Source organism: Lactuca virosa, chromosome 4 (genome assembly GCF_052849685.1).
Source record: "Lactuca virosa cultivar CGN04683 chromosome 4, Lactuca_virosa_CGN04683_v6, whole genome shotgun sequence".
In the NCBI taxonomy this organism is placed as follows: domain Eukaryota; kingdom Viridiplantae; phylum Streptophyta; class Magnoliopsida; order Asterales; family Asteraceae; genus Lactuca; species Lactuca virosa.
Window position 1 is genome coordinate 318,103,366 of NC_136429.1, and position 20,341 is coordinate 318,123,706.

Below are 20,341 nucleotides of genomic sequence, written 5' to 3' on the forward strand. Positions count from 1 at the left end.
ATTATTCTACTTTATACGTACTAATCCATTCCAATATTTGCTAATTATTCCTTCTCCACTTCCACCTCCCTTCCCTTAACCTGTCTCCGTCTTGTCAATGCTTTAATCGTTAAGCTAAAAGCATTCCACTTAGTTTCAACTCACTTATAATATACATGTAGACGTAGATGTTTCCTTGTGTGTGTAGATATAGATGTAGATTCTAGATTCCGAAGCCATGCACTCCATCTATATCATATTGCCATGTTTGTATAGACAGTTAGTCATTATTCATGCACACATATCTCTTCCTAGCCTCGTTGATGAGTTATGATTATTAAATAAAAAGGTAAAACAGTTTAGTTCCATGTGTGAGAGGAAGTGCTAAGGATTTGCTCGAGATTATTAATCATTATGAAAATATATACCCTACAACTTATGCTCCTGTAAAAAGCTGATTTCATCTTCTTTGAAGTGTATTGTGGGGTCTAATGGCCTTTTTAAAGGCTAACTTCCACTTTGTACCGCTTTTTTCTTCTAACGAGATGGATATATACCAAGTATAGATCTTAATTAATTATTAGATGTTAGCATTGGAGTTAGTCCGTAATAAAAAAAGGAAGATGATGTGTTAAATAATGGGACTACCGTAATTTATTAATTTCTAGGCAAACTCTCATTAAATCAGAGAAGTCTTAATTGGTACACCATGCTCACCACCTTCTGGATCTTTCTTCCAGAATCTAACATGCAAAGTTGAAGATATAGTAAAGCTGTTTCCTTTTAGGTAGGTCCTTCCCTTGGATGAAAAGGTATAAGCTGTCATGCATTGGAGATTAATTACAGCTCCCCACCACCAAAAGGCTAAACTCACTAACCTCAAAATTTACAGAAAGCTTAAAAGATATATGTTTACAACCACTCTTGCACTTTCAGGGATAGCACTCCTTTAAAGTTCAATTTTGTGTGAATTTATTTTATCCTGAAAAGGTGAAGAATCATTCTGTATATTAATGCATGTTAGCATGTATGAAGGAAATCTTCAGTAGTGAATGATTAGTTGCTTCCGCCATGCTTGCAGTTGTGGTGCTGGATGGTCTTTAATGGGGTACCAACAGGGGGGAAACAGGATTTGGTAGTAGATGTTACCCAGTAACATATTTTTTTTTTACATAGTAGAAAAAACAAAAAAGTTAAAAAATTTTACATAGTGGAACCGGTCCTGGGTACTAACACTGGCATACTAGCGATGGCAAGTGCCAATGGTGATGGACTGGTGGCGGCTCATGTGTCGATTAGAAATATCTTATGCAAGTATTAAAAATTAATTCCATATTTCTGGTTTTATGAACTTAAGATTAGATACCCCAGTGGGTGCTGAAGGAATGGTATCTTCCATGGTGCACCCCAGTCTCTGACACACGTGTGCAGATAAATACAAAAGGTCCATCTATGCTTCCTTTTGGTAAGAAAATAGTAATTAGTTAATGCATATATATATATAAATGGAAACTTTTTTTCTCATTGACATAGATCTATGCTCGATTTTATAATTTGTAATTTTTTAGATTTTTTTTCAATTTTTTTAAGGTGTCCTCACGAGTCCTCACTTTAAAATGAGTCGTCATACGAACCGGATCATATATATATATATATATATATATATATATATATATATATATATATATATATATATATATATATATATATATATATATAGGCAGGTTCAAATGTTTCTCATATCTATTATGTGCTAGGAATTTCGTATTAATTATATGTATATTAAATGTTATCCATACTTATAACTCATTTTTATGTAAACTAATTAAATTCGTCATTAATGTCAACAATAATATTTTTTCAGAATGAATTCATATTTAGAAGAATGAGAGTGTATTCCAGCAGAATAAGAGTGTATTCTAGTAGAATACACTCTCGTTCTTCATATTCCATGCAACTTTATTGTATTTTAAGTGAGTGAGTCTTGAAACAAAATACGAATTCATATATAAAAACCTAGATGCGAATTCATTCTGAAAGAATGTTATTGCTGACATTAATGACTAATTTAATTAGTTTCCATAAAAATAGAATTATAATTATGGATGTCATTTAATATACATATAATTATGGAAATCATTTAATATCTATATTTATTGAATTAAATAATTATTTAATTTACTAAATTCTTATTGGTGCATTCTAGCACACAATAAATATAAGAAAACAAAATAACCTAGCCATATATATATATATATATATATATATATATATATATATATATATATATATATATATATATATATATACTAGCCGTTTACCCGCGCCAAGCGACGGGTGTGAATAGTTTTTACAAAAATTAGTTTCTACAGGCGATTTGTTTTTTGGACTTCAAATATAAGTATGTTTTTGTTTTGATTTAAAGTTATATGTATGTTGCTATTTTGTGTTAAAACTAATTTTCCTGATTAAAAAAGTATAGTTGATTGTCTTATTGGGTAAATTGTTTTCTTTATGAGAATCTTTTTCCTCAGTTAGTGCTATCAAATTGGGGTGTCATGTCGTGTTTTAGTCCGACCGGACATGACATGATAACTTGTTTTTTTACATTGACACGAAACGAACCAATTAAAATATGACAAACATGGCACAACACGGTAATAATAACATAAAATAATCAATTGAAATAGCCTTATTAAGAGTAATGCTAACTAATACAAAATCAATAAAAATGAAAAATGAAAAGTTTGGATTCTTTACAAATGCAAATGAAAACATGATTGGTTGTGCATTATTGATCATGCAGCACTTCTTTATATACCACATTTACAGTACAGACTCCCCTACCGTTGAATTGTTCATCAGGGATCACTAATACTTTTGTATTCCCACGTGATACCCCTCTGGATAATGCCACATAAAGCTGTCCGTGTGAGAAAACCGTTTCTGGAAGATAAATTCCTACAAATAAAAACCTTAAATCCCGCAAACAAATAACTACCACATACGACGCACACAAATAACTATGGAAAAATTAAATATTTGCCCTATCTCTCATTCGAATCCTATCAGCTTCCGGCATTCTTGGATCTAACGTGACATCGGTTAATGCAGTTGAAACCAAAATATTATCTGTATGGACATGTAATATACAATTAATAAGGTATACTGAAATAATTTATTTATAAATAATTGAAACTATATATAATTTTGCACATAGTTAACTTACAAAAATTTTGGTGGACCAATTTGACCCTAGAGACATAAATTATGGATTGATTGACAATTGTAAGATACATTTGTATCATAAGGCTCATCGATACATGATTGAACATCAACTTTATTATATACCCCCTATACATTCAAACAAAATTTTGTTAAAACACATAATAATAATAATAATAATAATAATAATAATAATAATAATAATAATAATAATAATTGGTTAATACATTTGTATAAAATACATTATATTAGTATACTATTAATATTTTTGTATATCTACATCTATATATAATCTTACATCTCATTTTGGATAAATAGTTCAAATGCATAGAATGGGTTCATTCGTCTTCCCCATACGATTTTTCCAACGACATCTACAATACACCAAATTTAGTATTAATTAATTTGTCGTATGAAATATATAAAAAACACAAAATATATATAATCAAATATATAAATGTACCTATCAACATTCTTCGACGGCTAAAATCTCTTGTGAGGCTTGTGATAGAAGAAGACAATGGATAAATTGAAAATGAATTGACGATATCATTTCCCAAGATAGTAAAAATTGTGTTACTCTTTATCAATATAGCCCACTCACCAACGAAAATTCTATAATGTTGATATCTTGGGTGGTCTTCTAAAAAATAATCCATTCGGAAATGATTTAAGGAGATAACGCGTCCAACCAAATTCATGTTCAAAATTGACCTCAAAACCCGTGGGACAATTGCGATCATTTTGTCTCTCTGAGATATGTAATATAATAACAATAAGTGAATTATAAATAGAACATTAAACAAATAATGACATATTCATTTTATTGTGGTAATACTTACGTTGCGATCAATCAACCAAATAAGAATTCTCTCATGTTCAACGTCGTCCCACATAAACAAAACTCGAACAGCTAGTATGTTCCATCATACGTGAACGTGTTGTAATGCAGAAAAATCTCGAACAGTGGTATGACCATCCATTACTAAAATATTCATGTCAGTATGGAATACAAATATGTATTGTTTTGTATAATTTATTTTAACCATATAAACATTTTTATAAATTATTCTTTTTATTTAATAATTAAAAAAAAATTCAATTTTATTTAAAAGCCTAAATTATTTTTATGTTTATGTGAAATATACATTATTATATTTCATTTAATATAAGAATAAAAAAAACTTCATATCAATGAATACGAATGAAAAGTATGTATCCCTTAATATATATTTTAATTATTTTTTAATAATAATATAGGGTATTCTTATATCATGGTCATATCTTCTATCCAAACCCTAAAATGCCGATTCAATTCTTACAGCCGTCATTTGCTCTCCACACACCCTCTATTACCAGTTCGCAGTGGAGAAGGGAAGACCATATTATGTTCGAATCGATTCCTGTCGCCCACATCTATCTAAACCCTAGGCGCCATTGTTCCCTCGTATCTGGCAGATGGTTATCTAAACTCCCAATTTGATATCCTACCTCTTATTTGGTTAATTTTCGCACAGTTTGACTCTGTTACCAAACCCGCGCTGTAGTGTGACCACAGATCCGTTAGTATAAATGACGAAAGGGCCGATCCTTATCTCGTTTTGGTGCCCTAACCTAACGCGCCTCAAGCTCCACAGATGCCGAAATCTTCTTCAGGTAACGTAATGAGTTGGTGTATAATCGAGTTTTTGTAGTTACTTTTGTGGCTTTTTGATATCTGAATACCTCTGAAGTTCTTAATTTGTAGAAAACAGTCGGATCCCATTTCCAATCTCTCCACACACCCTGACTATGTGTACGTTCTTCTATTAGTCTGTTTTTTTTACTTAGTGGTTACATTCTGATTCCTATGTTTCTGAGTGTTTTGCTTCATTTAGCAATTAGATTTTGATCATAAGATTGTTGTTAATGAGATTTAGGTTGGGGTTCTAGATTAACTTTTTCATAGGCGTGTATGGGGAGAGTTTCCTGATAGGATTGATCAGGATGAACCTCCAACTTATGAACATGGTCTTATTTTGGTTGACAATTAAACAAAACATAAAAAAGAAATTTCAACCTTTTCTTTGTATCCAAATAGTTTATATTTTACATGTATAAGTTATGGGTTTAATTGCTAATTTATCCATTTTTATTGTTATAAAAAGATTGATATTAGACATGTTAAATGTGTTAACATGGTCTATACATTGCGATTGAGAAATTATCACTTTAACATAACTTTTGCAGTTGAGAAATTATAAAAATATTGATATTAGTCATGCTATCCATTTGTTACCTGTGATATAATAACATATCAGAAATGGTTTTGCCAGCAGTCCTGGTTACGTATTCCAAAAGTGCAGGGGCATTTCCGTCAATTTTTACACAATAACCCATTTATTCTAGTTATGTAAGTAAATTCAACTTAAACTAATGCCAGGTCTTATCCTATTATTTAAAAACTTTAAATATCATATTCATTATTCAAACATCTTTAGTAAACTTGGATGTGCATTTAAATTGATTATGATTTTCTGATTATTTAAACATAAAGTCTTTTTTGTTAATTTTTTTCTAGCTTTTACTTTCCTTGGGAACGAAGGTGGATCATATAATTATTGTGGATGAGAAACATATAGCCATAGAAGGTGAACTGGTGGTTCAATCTTGAGATGATCACTTTTGTTTTCACAAGTCCATAATTGTTCTTTTTCTCATACATTTTATCCTATTTCAAAATTTCGTTCTTCTTCTGGATATGTTATGTTTATGATCTCTTTAAACATGTAAAGATGGAAAAAGGAAAATAAAGAAATTGATTTCTCACCCTTTTCATTTTCATAATAGCTTACATATGGATTTGACTCCTGCATAATGGGGCAAGTTATGCATCTGGTATAGGTAATGATTTTGTTATCAAGTTTTTATTGCTTCTTATGCATTATTTACTCCTTTTTTCTTTCACTAAACATATTGTTTGGTTTGGTTTTGTTTTGCTTTTATTTCTATTTTTTTATCTCAATCAAAATTATTATCATAAAACGATAACAATTTTGATAAAAAAAATTGTCACATTTAAAATAATAACATTATGGATTATTCATATTTTAAAAATTAAATTTATTATAGAGCACTTTCAATCTAATAACGGTTTTTTAATGAAAATATGATCACTTGATTTGAAGAGTTCAACAACTCTATAATTTTTTTTTCTTCTTAGCCTGTGATGCTTTTCTCTAAAATTGGTGTTGATGAACACATGGGTGCAAGGAGATAGATAAGAAAATGACAGATCGAGTAGGGAAAGATTTTGTTAAAAATCTAGGGTAATTGCCAAAAATAGCAACATTTTTATTATTATTATTATTGATGGGTTATGTTAGCTGTGAGATCATTTTTTTAACTGCCATGTGATTCATGTGAGATTAGTTAGTTCCTATTTGCTTGTATTCATTTCTTTTATGTTCCAATTAAAAAGCTATCTTAAATAATACTCCAAAATTATGAAATTTTGCTAACAGGATCTGCCTTTGCCTTTGATTGAATTCAAATAAAGTTTTAGATAAAATTTAAGAAGATATCAATCTAAGTTTGTGCTCCAATATTTTTCATTGTTTATAGTAACATACTTTATATTTATATTTGTTTGTTATTTTGTTGATGACAGGAAATTTGGAAGCTAGCAAGTTGTGAAATGCTCAGTTAAAAGGAGGTACATCATTATAAATCGATTAATTTGGTAATATTCTATTATTTATGATTGTTTATGTGGATTGCATTATTAAGGATTTTAGAAAATTGTTTATTCTATATAATATTTGTTGATAAAAATTAAAAGCATACATACACAACTGACTACATTGTTCAAGTAATTGGTCACATATAATTAGGCAAACATATGGTCATATGGTATGTTATGTAGGATCAAAATGTTTGAAGAAGTAAAATCAATGAAACATAAACATATTAATGTGATGCATACTACTTAATTTAGCGAATTACAAAAACAAAAGGCTTAAAAAATGAAAGACATACCTGTTTGACTTCGATTAATAAAGGAAACAACTCTTGATTGTGGCTGTAGAATGAAGAAATATGCACTTTTAATTTTTATAACACTTTAAACCAATCCTTAAGAACTTAAAAACAAAAACCATAAGAAAAACATACATTTTGCAGGAACAACAGACGAATGATAATGTGCTAAGAGACTTAAAAATGGCGCAATATAATATATATAGATATATAGATATATATTTGGAGGGATAAGAAAAAGTCAATGAAACATATCCAACATTTATTTAGGTAGGATAGATAATGTAGAAAGTTTAGGATATGTTTTTTAAATTTCAAATTAGGATAATGTAAAATTTTTAAAATTCATATATTTTCTTTTGTCATATCCATTTTAAAATTTTTGATTTTCAAAATTTATAATTTAATAAATACATTTTGTAAATCTAAAAACTAAAATTTTAAAGTATAGTATTATACTTTAATTTTTCCTGTAAGAGCATTGTACTTTGGAAAAATTGAAACTAACATGTTGTAATGAAAATATTTATCTATGTAATGGTTGTCCAAATAATCGAATAAAAAAAATATATGAATGATCACAAGAAAATACAAACTTACTTTTAGTTAATCTTAAGAAACAACAACTTACTTAAATTTATGAAAGTAAATATCATATTTTCCATTATTTATCCTTTAAAATATCAGATTTGCATAAATCTATTTGCTTAATATTTTATCCTTCTAACTTGCAAGGACTTTATGTTCTATATTTAAGACATGATGTTAAGCTCTTAACGTGTTTCTTTTTCTCCCTCGTTAAGTTAATTGTTTTGTGTTGTTTTATGATTTTCGTATTGCACTTGTTCAAGATAAGAAAAATGATTAATATTTGTTGTGTTTGTCACTTATACTACAATGCCTTATCGAAAATCGCATTACCTTTTTACTACATGCAAAAATACATTAAACTACTTCAAAATACATAAATACCATTTTACATAAATAATTACATTTACCATTTCATGCTATATGTTATATTCTTTTACTTGTCTAATTTTAACAATCTACATTTGGTGTGTCACTAACTGTTATATAAATGGTCACTGTCATAGTTTACAATTTCGTAAATGGTCCTTGTGACTGTAAAATTTATCAGAAATGGTCACTGTGTTAGTAAATTGCTACAGAAATGGTTCGTCCCTGTTACAGAATTGGTTTCTATAACATTAAACTGTCAAAAGGAAACGAAAATACTATGTTCGTTTATATATCTGTTTTAGGGATAAAATGGTCAACTTGACAGTTTGCATGGGCAAAATGGTTAACTTTACAGTTCTCACTTCTCAGGGGCAAATATGATAAAATAAATGAAAAAAAATTAAACTTTCTGTTAGAAGAGTTTCACAAAAGAAAAATACATTGCTATAATATCTTAATAAGACAATATGAAAAGTATATTGCCTTTTTTCCCCAGTACCCGAAAATTTGAAAGAAATCATAATTATAACATTACACTTTAATAGCAATGTACTTTATTTTATACCTTGAATAGAAAATAGGACATATGGTGCGTAAAGGAAATTACAGAAATTTTAAGTAAGCATTAAATATTCTGTTATATGAAATAAAAAACAAAGTAAGATGCTATGATTAAAAAAGTTACAAAAAACAAACGTAGGATGCCATATTAGGACAAATGCAAAAAAAGGACATAACGACATGCTTACATCATATAATTTTTCATCAGCAATAACCTCAACATCCATTATAGATGCTGCAAAATCTATCAAAGATGTAAAACAAACGATTAATTAAAACCTGAATTTGAGGGATTTGACTTGATGAAAAGTTGGTATAAAAATTGGTAAGATGAGTAAACTAATCCATTAACATAATAAATTGATGAATAATTAGATGAATATATGTATATTTATATGTATGTGTATAAAATGATATTAAAAGAAAATATTACAGACTTGCCCTTAAAACTAATTTGGACCTGTCCTAAAATTGTTATTTCTTTTTCTGCAGGATATTGCTGATATGGGACCTGTAAACACAAAACACACACACACACCATTAGAGAGGGGGGGGGGGAGAGGGAGAGAGCGAGGGAGAGAGAGACAGAGAGGGAGAGAGAGAGATAGATAGAGAAAGAGAGATTTTCTACCTGTTTCTTTTGCGGGGACAGAGAAAGAGAGAATGCAGGAAAAAACGTTGGCTGTATCGGGTCCTAGAAACAAACAAAAAACAAACAGATGTAAACACAAAAAAACACACATTAAATAGAATTATAATCTATATTAATAGCATTTTACAAAGAACTTACCTGTTAAGGTTTTTTCTTTTGCAGGGACCGAGAAAGAGAGTATGTACGAAAAAACGTTGGCTGTTTTGGGTCCTGTAAACATACAAAATACACATACACAATTAAGAGAGTGTAAATTTGTGTAGAGTGAGTTTGTTTATGTATGTATTTTTTTTCTATTGTATTAAAAAGGGAGATAGAGAGCGAGTTTATGTATGTAGTAAACACACCCAACACACACACACAATCAATCGCATTCACAACCTGCATACATGTTAGGTTTTATGTATGCAAAAAAGACACACACACACACACCTTTAATCTCGTTCAAAAAGAAAATACGTCATACGTAATTTTTCCTGCAGTAACCGAGCAACAAATTTGACAAAATAGGGTTTTATTTCAGAGATATAAATAAGTAGTTAGAAAAATCAGAAACAATAACAAATTTTTTGTCACGTTTCCTATAAAATAGGTTTATTATTTGAATATGTAAGGTTGACTCATTCAAATGATAATAGACAGACTCATTCAAACGATAATAGTCATTCAAATTTGAATAGATAAGCTTGACTCATTCAAAAAATAATAGACAGACTTATTCTGCATGCATAAATTCATTGTAAATACTGCATAAGGTCTTGTACCTCTTAAAATTCAGCAAAATCTTGTAAATGCTTATTAAGGTATATATATATATATATATATATATATATATATATATATATATATATATATATATATATATATATATATCACTAGAAGAAAATTTTTAATAGCTACAGAAAGTTGTTACGAAATCAAAATCTGTAGCTATTATACTACGAAATATGCTACGAAATGGCTTGTCATAGCTACTTTGCTACAGATATGGTTACGGAATTGCATTCCATATCTAATTCCTAAATAACTACGAAAATTTGCTACGGAATCAAAATCCATAGTTTTTTAACTACGAAATATGCTACATAATAAATCAATTCATGTTTTCACTTACATTAATATGCATATTATAAGATGTTTTGTATGATGCCATTTTATAAAGGTTTGTATGTTAAATCAAGCTTTTTTTTTTGGCTTGTGCAGATGGATGAGGACGATTTTATTGAAAAGTAGAATTTGTTGCACGTTTAATTCAAATGTTGTGTTATAATGATCCGGAAGAGATGTTAAAGGTATTTGATGATTTGATGTTTACATTTACAATTTACCAAAAGGAAAAAATAAGAAAAATACGAAAGTGGTAAAATGCTCATTTTATGATGTTTAAAGGATTATTTTATAATAAAACTACGAGGACAGTCCATGAAAAGAAACCGAAAGTTGGAATGAATTGTTATTTCTATTATACCAGAGGGACCATTTCTGTAAGTACTCTTTATTTATATAATGTGTAATTACAGATTACATGCCTCTAAGAAGCATATTATGACCGGAGGACCGAATCAACTCTCATTCACAATTCCTCCACTTATATACAGCACTGTCAATGTTTTATTCTCTTTAGATGATTTTAATCTGTTTGATCATATTTATAATTCGTTTAACCCACAATTATTTTATCTTTTTTTATGGATTTTTGTACGGTTGGTATGGGACACCAAAAAAGATTTTTCAATTATTGAATCAGGTAACAAATTATCATTTATTATAATTATTAAAAAAATATATTTGGAATGTGTTAAGGTATGTGATGTGATGTCTAAATTTTTTGACTTTTATATTATTATTATTGTTGTTATTTTATAATTTCTGACATCCACTATCTTTGTAGGCTGCAAACGACTGTCATTTCACACAAGCATACATATTATATGAAGAATAATCTTTTGGTAAAATTTAAATTTTATCTTACACAAGTGGTGTCAATGCACTTCCATTTATTTGCTTATTATAACATTGTACTTTCAATTTTTTCTTATTTGAACATTATACTTTGAAAAATCTACCAAATTATATCAATGGAAATTACTTTGTAAACGGTTGGGTAGATTTTTCGATGTTCTAATAGGATGAAATAAGAGTAGGATGCTATAATAAATAAATAAATGAAAGTAGGTTACTATTTCTTAACCCTTGTTATCTTATATCTTATTTTATTTGTATTGGTTTTGACTAGATTCGAAGGCACATGTAACAACATTATAGCTAATTATGGAACAATGTCAATAATAACTTAATAAGATCAGTCTGCAGGTTCATTTTCTTTACCTTTTAAATTGAAAATAAAATGTTACAAAAATAAGTTAATATTTACTATTCAGGTCTATGATCATTGTGTTGTCATTTGTTTTCAACTTTATTTCAAAAGGATTTAGCATCATGTGAAAGATTCATATCCTTTTGGCATCATGTGATAGCTTGGAAAGAGAAAAGATAAGACAACCATTTTATTTTATTTCTTGATGGTGCTCAAAAGGTGATTCATTTTATTTCTTGTGTATATGTTATTAGTGCATCAAATAAAAGAGTTGGTTTGTTTTTATTTTAAATTCATTTTCAGATCTCATACAACATATTGAACTTTAATCAAGTTGACTGTAAATTTGGTTTTGCAGGTTTTACCATTTTGGCTGAGCATATGTGGTTGTTTGTGTGTTCGTGGTGGTTGAGTTGAACTGTCACTGTATTTGTAATTCATATTTAGTTTTGATGATTAGGCAACCTTGTAGAAGAATTTCCGATGATGTATTATATCTATAAAATTGATGTAACTATTAAATTTTTATTTACTACATTTTTATATATTTTATGAATATTATAATTGGAAAATTGGATTTGGTCGAATATTTTTATCATACTGAATTTGCTTTGGAACCTATTGTTACGGAACCAATGGCTACGGAATTTGCTACGAAACAAATGGCTACCAAATTTGCTACGAAACAATTGACTACGAAATTTGCTACGAAACAAATAGCTATGAAATTTGCTACGGAACAAATAGCTACGAAATTTGCTACAGAACAATTGACTACAAAATTTGCTATGAAACAAATATCTATGAAATTTGCTACAAAACAATTGGCTACGGAATTTGCTACGGAACAAAAGGCTATGGAATTTACTACGGAATTCATTACTACAGAATTACTATGGAAGTGTGTTGTAGCTGAATAGCTATGGATAAACGTCGTAGCAACGGCCATAGCAAAATTGCTACGGAACTATAATTTTGTAGTTAAACATTTTCCTACAAGAAATCTTGCTATGGAATCTCATTGGCAAATTCTGTAGCAACTTTCGTAGTTATTTAGGTTTATCTACAAAATTTCAGCTTTTTGCTACAGAATTTTTCCGTAGTTAAATCGAAATTTTCCTGTAGTGTATATATATATATATATATATATATATATATATTTATTTATTTATTTATTTATGGGCGGTTCACTTGATATTAAATAAAAAAATAAAGATCTTGAGATTCAACCTCAGTCATATATTTTTCTCATTTGCCGCTCTAACGCTTCAGTGTACCGGCAGCAACGGGGTATGCCTAATCATAAGTGATTATATGATAGAGATGTATAATCATATATGATTATAAATGTTTATACATATATGTCTAATTATAAATGTATAATCATATATCATTATAAATGTTTATACATATATGTCTAATCATAAATGTATATACATATATGTCTGTTCACAGACCGAGTAATCATACATTATAATGATAGTTGGTGGAAGAAAAGGTGGTGATGGCGGCGGTATAAGTTAAAAAGGAGACAGTGGTAGGGTCGGCTTGTGTCAGAGGTGGTGGTAGTGGTGGTGGCGGTGGCGATTGTGGCGGTGGGGATGATGGCAGAGGAAAAAGGAACGGACAGCGCTATATAATCATTTATGATTATAATAGGCCTACTACACCGGTACGCTGGAGGGTTAGAGCGGCATATCTAAAATATGTGGTTGAGGTTTAATCTCAAGATCTATATTTTATTTTTAATCTCAACGGAACCTACCTATATATATATATATATATATATATATATATATATATATATATATATATATATATATATATATATATATATATATATATATATATATATATATATAGACACAGACACACACACACAAAGAGAGGATGATTCATTTTATATTCTAAAAAAATAAAGATTTTGCGATGCAACCTCAGCCACATATTTCTCTTTTGATGTTCGAACGTGTTAGCAACGGCGTATGCGTAATTATAAATGATTATATGGCGGATATATATATATATATATATATATATATATATATATATATATATATATATATATATATATATATATATATATATATATATATATATATATATATATATATATATATATATATATATATATATATATATATATTGCGGCAAGTCACCAGCTCTTCTGGTCTTGGAGTCTTGGATCCGGATTGCAGAACCGGGTGTGATGCTGTCTGCGTATTCCCGAGTTGATACCTAGCAAGAATCACAACAGATCGTTAGAGTTGCCCCAAAGCCTGAGCCCCGGGAGCAAGCTCCAACGATCAAGTTAGATCGGAGTTGATGATGAACGGGGTTCTTCTAGCCGGAGAGTACCAATTTGGTATATGGGGTGTGTGTTTAGCCATGGCGGCTGGTCTGAGGTTAAGAGATTAATGGGAAGTCCCCAAGGTTCAGATCTACGTTATAGAGGATGCCTCTTCAAGGAGGAGGACTTATTATAGTTATAGGGACAATTAGGTTAATAGAGAGTTAGGTCAGGATTTGGCCCGACCCAACTAGCAAGTAGCTGGGAAAAGGCCTCATGGGGTCGCCAGGCGAGCGCTAGGGGCGAGCGCTAGAAAAGGCTGGCATGCGAGTGCCAGGCAAGGCTAGCATGCCATGTTTTGACGTCTGGACCATGCTAATGGATCATACGTTATCGAGTCCCCCCGGTCCAATGTGATTGGTGAGCGGCCGATGACATTGGACTGGATACAGTCAAATCAATAATCCAGTAAAGAGATAAAAGGAACAATCAAACCTCGACCATGAGAGGCGTGGTGTTGCGTGATGGACTTATGCAACACTGGTTGGCTTGCTACTCCTTTCTCCTCAAGGGTATGACCTGATTGACGCGATGAAACATAGGTGTTATTGATACTGTAATGCAGGGCTAGGTTGCTAATAATGTTATGCAAAGCAAGGTTGCTATGTGACAATGGTGTCGATAAGATGCTAGGCCAAGGTAGCTAAGAAGGCCGACCTTACCATACGACCTCTAAGACTGTTACTCCGCGCCGATGTTGTGCCAAGCTCCGATGCTCGTAAAGCAATTGTGACGTACCCGGTGCATGATTCCTGGCTCCTAGTCACAGCCAAAAGTTGCCCATAAAAAGATTGTTAAGGAAAACGTGCTTGCTTCAATGAGGGTGGTGAGATTTGTGGCTAACTCCGGGTAGCGGCTTATGTTTCTATGTCCGGGGAAAACTTTTTGTGATTGGCCAATAGTACATAATTTGCAAGTCCCATGTAAATGCTTTTCAGACCGAGCTTTGCTCTGTGAGTGTGATATGTGGGAGGTTCCGTACAACTTTCTCAGATTTAACTTTCGGTATCTAGGCTGACAACACTTGTGCTTTTCTCAATCTGCGAGTTTCTTAGAGCTTTGACTAGAAAGTGTGTACTTAGTAATTAAGAGCAGATTCTCGGGCTTGATTGTATGGCTCTGATTTTTGTGGAACTGGATCGGTTATCCGAAGAGACAACACAATCAAATTATAAGTTGATTCGAATTTTCTGTCGGGATTGCTTCGAAATGCTTTATAGTGTAGCAATTGTAGCGTACTGCTCCCCCTATTACTAAAAAAATGAGTGGACCAAGTTGCAACGAATATTATGAAAGTGTATCTTATTTAGCGGGGTCGTGGCGCGTGAACGCTTGAGGGAGGTTGATTTTTGTCTTGTAGAGTTAGTGGGTTGTTTGTTGTCTAGAACTTGCTTGCTTTGGTCGTGGACGGTTCATGCTGGTTTGGTTTCTTCTCCGAGGATAATGTTGGTCCATGAGATTTATTTGTTTATGTTTTTCCCATCGGAGGGATTTATTTCCAAAGGTTTGTGTTAGTTTTAGGAATTGACTGGGAGTGATTCCTACTTGCTCTGTGGGGTGTTAAGATTCGGAGGATTCTCTCTTTTTTCTAAGTGAGAGTTTATTTGAAATCAACCAAAATTCTTTGGCTTTATCCCATGAGTTCTGACTCGGGAGCTCGAGGCTCCTCTTTCCTTCGAGCCCTTAACATATGTTTTCAGGTCGAGACCTTAGCTGGTCCCTTCTTATGAACCTTGACTGGTCCATTTTGCTAGGGTACTCTTTTTAGCTAGTGTTTTCTAGTTACCTTTTTTAAGACTTTGCTCTAAGTCTTATGTAAAGGAGGGTTGCACTTCGGGCCTAGTCATCTAATTTAACCCGATATCATTACCTCAAGGCATCTGAAACTTAGGTATCTTTATATCAAAGGAAAGGTTATGACCATTTAAAGCCTTTGTTCATGTCATGGGCAAAGGTAGTGTGCCTTTGGATTAGATTGACATGTTTACAGAAAGGTTATGAGCCTTTGACGCCTATTGGTTGCATTATCGCATTAATTTCGCTCAAGTTACGCGAATGATCAGTCCTTATTATCACTCGGTAAATGTGCACAACTTCTTATTGAAATGATATCAAGCTTGAATAATCTTTGACACGAAAATGGGCCTAAAACAAGAGCTAACTGTTGGGGTGTGATTATCCAGTTGGATTAGATCACATTGCCCTTTCCCTTGTTGTGTCGTATTCTATTTTTTTCATTGCTCCAGGAGTAAGAGTGGCGCTGATTGTGCGTGTTGCAAGCCCGGGGGATGGCTTCCCCATCTTGTGATATCCATGATAATGTCTATTCTGGTGCGTTTCCACTATCCGGACGGTACGTGAGAGTTATCTAGGCCACGCTAATGGGTCTAACATCAACAAGTCTTCTCGACGATAACATGTACAGCGGGGCTGGTACGTGAGTATGCGACATTGATGTCGCGATGTTACCATTGTGTCTTAGTGAGATGTCACCAATTAATCACCTACATAATCTGTATTGTAATGAGCATTGATAGCCATATTCAAGATGTTTCTTTCTTGGGCTATGCCTAACCAGATTCTTCCAGTGGTGTATGGTGATGCATGAATTATTTTGCACAACATAGTAGAACTGGCTGAGTTTAGCAGACGGTGATCCTGAAGATGTCACGCGGGAGAGTGTCACTTGAGAAAGATCAGGCTTAGCAACCAATGATCATGAATACATCACGCATAATGACATCACTTTGAAATGGATTGGGCTTAGCATCTAGTGATTCATGAATATGTCACGCGTAATGGCATTGCGTGGAAATGGACCGGCGAAGGTTGTGAGCCTTCTAGCCTTGTTCGCGTAACATGCCGCAATAATAGAGTCGGGATGAGATGCCAAGCGACTCAAGGTAAAGGTTATGAACCTTCTAAATCTTTACCAAGATTGTGCTTAGCAGTCTTCATTTACGTGCCCGGCCCGGGTGGTCGGTTCGGCCAGAATGTAATGACACTCGATGCTTTGCTACATCATTGGCTGTAGTAACAATAGGTGCCCCACTGTCTTGTGTTGTACAGAATGCAAATGGTTTACTAGCGACATGATTTATGTAGTAATGGTACTGTTATGCACCAAGTGGTAGTCGAGGTCATAGTGATACTGTTGACGGAGAGTGAAGGCTTCTGAGAGCTGGACAGCAAGGTTGTTGAGAGTCGAGCATCACAACTACTGAGAACTTGCGCAATAACATTCCCAGGGGCCGTTTAACACGGCTGTTGAAGGCTAAGAAGCAAATTTGCCAAGAAATGGTCAGCTCGTCTGTTGATAGCCAGGCAACGCGACTGCTGAGAGCTGGGCGAAGAGATTGCCAATAACTGGTTAGTGTGGCTGCTGGGATTTAGGCAACGCGACCGTTGAGGATTGGGTCGTGAATCTACTCCTTCATTTATAACACTAATGTCTTCTCAGGGATGCACAATCATATATAATGTTCCCTTGTTATGTAGTTCGACTATTTGCCTGAAATAGAGTCAACACTTTTGTATAGTGTTGTGTGGGTTGTTCACAGCTTGATGGTGATCAATATGGCACTGTTTTGGCGGTTTTTATGTATGCATGGTTTTATTGGGGATTGGTATCCCATCAAACCTCACCATTTTTGTAGGTTCTTTTCTAGTATTAAGTACTAGCATGGCGAAACTTAAGTTGTTTTTTGTACATTGGATCGTGATTGCACATTTGACCCCCGTTCGTTTGTACATGCCATTGTGAATATTGATAGCAAGTTATCTAGCTCCATACTACGTAAGTAATAGTAAGGTAAATGCATGATAATCGCAGGTAAAGTGTATGCAAGCATATTTTTTAGAAATTGTTCATAACATGTGCCTTTGTGTAAGCTCGTAAGGTAAATCACGTGTATATTGGGTAAAAATGTTTCAGTAGTATGCAAATAGTGGCTAAGCACCAATGATAACGAAATGGTTTAATAAAATCAAAAACTGTTTATAAAAATCTGGCACCTTTGCATATGGAAATAAAATATTGTGGAAATTTTATTTTCTACTATGCCATGATTTCCATGATATTGTTTTGGTAAATATCTTTGGTTTACTAAATGGAGATAATATGTAGATATGTATTGTATTGATTTACTTGAGAAAAGAGGGATAGGTAGACCTTGTGTCCAAAGTAGGTTGATGTGTGTCTGACACCGATTTTCAATTTGAGCCTTTCCGTCGTGCTAAGAGGTGTAATCTCGCCATGCAGCCCTTGAGACCGTTATTCTACTTGGTTGTTGTGTCGAGCTACGAGGTCCGTAGATTAATGCAACGTGGTTGGTCTGTGGTTGACGCGGTCTAGTCACCATCAGAAGTTGTTCATAGAAACACCATTAGAGGAAAACTACGTGCTCCCTGATGATGGGGATGAGATCCACAACCAACACCGGGTAGAGGATTACATTTCTATGCCCACTGGGGAAACGTTGGGTGAATGGTCAACGGTGCACACTTCGCGAATCCCTACAAATGCTCTACTAACCGATATTTTCTCCGCGAGCTATTCGTCGGCGCGTTCTAAGTGATGCGGCGCTGGAGCGGCTATCTTGAAAAGACGACACACTCATGCTTAATAGATACTTTTTTTTTCTTGAAATGATAGACCGACTTGTGATCACTTCGAAGCGTTGTGTGGGGTAGTAGAAGTAGTAGCGTACTGCTCTTCTCCTCCCCCACCCTTTTTGTTGGAAAAATAGAGGGGGTTGGATCACAACGTATATTCTAAATACGTGTTTTGTCAAGCGAAGCTTGCGGTATTTGAGCGCCAAGTGGCTTATTCTTAACTTGTAGTATAGCCATTTTATTTCTTGAGATGGTTCATTTTAATATTTTTGAGCTAGCCCCTTAAAAATCTGATCTAATGGAATCCCAAAAACTGTTGGAGCCCAAAAAAGAATTGTTTAGCCCACTTGGAGAAGCCCAAGATAAAATATAAGGAGCCCAAAATGAGTTATTGGATCTCATTTAAACTACTTGGCTCAATTCTTCTCTCTGTTTTTTTTGAAAAATCTATTCATCCGGACCGCAACGCTTATTCTGAATGCGTATTTTGTTGAGCGGAGCTTACGGAACATGTTAAGGCTAGGATCTCTGAATTACATTGAGATCCTAAAATCCAAGGATCCTCAAAGTCTTAGGATCCTCGAAGCTCGCGATCCCAAATATACTCTAGGATCCTGACTAATATTTTTATTATTAATAACATACGTATATTCTTTTGTCTTTCTCACATGTGCATAAATAACTAGTCAAAGTCATACACACAACGGATAGTCATCAAAACTATGCAAAAGACCCAGAGTACCAAGTGAAGCAAACGGATATAAGTAATTTCGGAGGATCCCAGAATTCTCGGAGTTCTAGTTGTTAGGGTTTTACTATATAAAACACTTGTAATCATCGCACTACATACGACTTTTTGGCAGAACATTATCACTTGTACTGACATTCACTTCATTCTCTCTGTAATTTTCATTTCAATCAATAAAAACATCATGGAAGGTGATCATTATCTCCTCCCAAGGTTTTATGTCGAAGATCCTAAGAAGGATCAAGGGCCTTCCTTGTATATGATTCGTGTTGTTTTTATTCATATTACTTATTTGCTCTATATTGAACATCACAGCCTCTCATACACTTTGGTCCATTTCAGTTAAATTATTTTTTGACCAAAACAATTTGGTACCTACCGTGGGGCCGTGGTGTTGAAAATCCCTCAGAAAATTATGTCTACTCAATCGACTCTATCCTCCTCCTCGATTCCTCGCATTTCCTTATAAAACCTTACAACCACCACCAACTAGAGCTCCCAAGAATGTATCGGAAACTCCAAAGAAAAACACCTCTCTGGTCATTCCAGGACTCCAAGATCCTGCTATAATGATTTCCAACAACGAAATCGTTGCTTTAATGAAGAGACTGGAGCGACAGGTCACCCAACAACAGGAGGATAATAGGACACTTCTGAAGGAAGTGGAGAGAATGTGGACAAAAACCCACAAGATTTAGGAGGCAACGCCCTCAGTCTTACAACCCAAGATCCTGAACTTCAACAACCCAAGATCCTCAAAGATCCGTTGCGAGATTCGAGATACCGAAGAAACCTTCCTTACTCCCAATAACAGAGATATTGGTAAATCTAACACTACTAATAATTTTGCAACTAACTCAATAGATCTTGACACAGGTTTGAGCCCGGTCATGGCTAAGGAACTACAACAGCTAAGAC